This window comes from Anguilla rostrata, chromosome 17 (genome assembly GCF_018555375.3).
Source record: "Anguilla rostrata isolate EN2019 chromosome 17, ASM1855537v3, whole genome shotgun sequence".
Lineage (NCBI taxonomy): Eukaryota > Metazoa > Chordata > Actinopteri > Anguilliformes > Anguillidae > Anguilla > Anguilla rostrata.
Window position 1 is genome coordinate 30,157,760 of NC_057949.1, and position 1,304 is coordinate 30,159,063.

The window sequence follows — 1,304 nt, forward strand, 5'->3', positions numbered from 1 at the left end:
AGAAATTAAGGAAATCGGGACCGGCAGCGTAGCCTAGCGTAGCGAAAGGTCCAGGAAAAATGACCCCACCTTCATGACCTCACCACACATCACCACAGACCACACGGTACTGACCCCATAAGGCAGTGAGTCCGGGAATATTCCCAGAATGCATTTCACAGGGGTCAACATGCCAATTTTAGCAGCGCAGCCAATGGCAGAGCTGGAGCCCTGCTCCAGATTTAGGACCGGCTGATCAGGTTACAGAGCTGAAGGACGGGGGCAGCTCCTGCACACGAGAGAGGACAACCTGTTCCGTCTCAGTGGAATTCATGCAAAGCAGGAAACGCTCACCTCGTTCATCATGTGAGTGTTTCATCAGAGGTGGAAACGCAGGGTTCAGAAAGGTAAAAGTCCTGCTGTGTGTTTCTTCCACCCATGAACTCCGCCAGCTGAGTACCTGCTGGCTGATTAGCAAATCCAGGTGACTGGAACAAAATACAAAATACTGGGAAGGACTTTGTACTTTCTGAACCTGGATTTTCTATCTCTGCAATCTATGACCCAACCCAAGACACTTTACCTCAGTTTGAACTGGAGTTAAAAGCGATCACAAAAATGGCCTCACTCCTTCACTAGATGTTTACGTGCGTCACCCCTTATCCCTGCAAGTGTGACAGCTACAGGTATGACAGTTACAGGTAAAATAGCTGCAGGTGTGACAGCTACAGGTAAAACAGCTGCAGGTGTGACAGCTACAGGTAAAACAGTGCTGCAGGTGTGACAGTTACAGGTAAAACAGCTGCAGGTGTGAGAGCTACAGACAAAACAGTGCTGCAGGTGTGACAGTTACAGACAAAACAGCTGCAGGTGTGACAGCTACAGGTAAAACAGTGCTGCAGGTGTGACAGTTACAGGCAAATCAGCTGCAGGTGTGACAGCTACAGGTAAAACAGCTGCAGGTGTGACAGTTACAGGTAAAACAGTGCTGCAGGTGTGACAGTTACAGGCAAATCAGCTGCAGGTGTGACAGCTACAGGTAAAACAGCTGCAGGTGTGACACACACAGAGCTGCAGGTAAGAGTCCAGAGAGACTCACAGCCCTGGCAGGCCTTGACTGACCGGCCTCAACACATTCCAGACCCACTCACTGGAGGACTGACCCCCGCTGCCCGAACATGACCGTGACAATGAGAGAGCCGTGGTCCGACGACAGGCGGGATGTCAAACAAAGCATTCCCCCCCCCCCGCCCCCCGCCCCGTGAGAGCGTTTGTGGGGGGTTCTCACATAGCCTCTGAGAGTTCTGGGGGTCTCGCGCTCCTCT

At 51.8% G+C, this 1,304-nt stretch overlaps 1 long non-coding RNA gene across 1 annotated transcript; it reads left to right on the plus strand.

Annotated features, from left to right (window-relative positions):
- Window positions 1-600: 600 nt before the first annotated feature.
- On the plus strand, window positions 601-1,033 carry LOC135243862 (uncharacterized). Its single transcript, XR_010326819.1, has 3 exons — window positions 601-680; window positions 711-881; window positions 912-1,033. It is a non-coding gene; the product is annotated as an uncharacterized LOC135243862 (long non-coding RNA).
- Window positions 1,034-1,304: the final 271 nt, after the last annotated feature.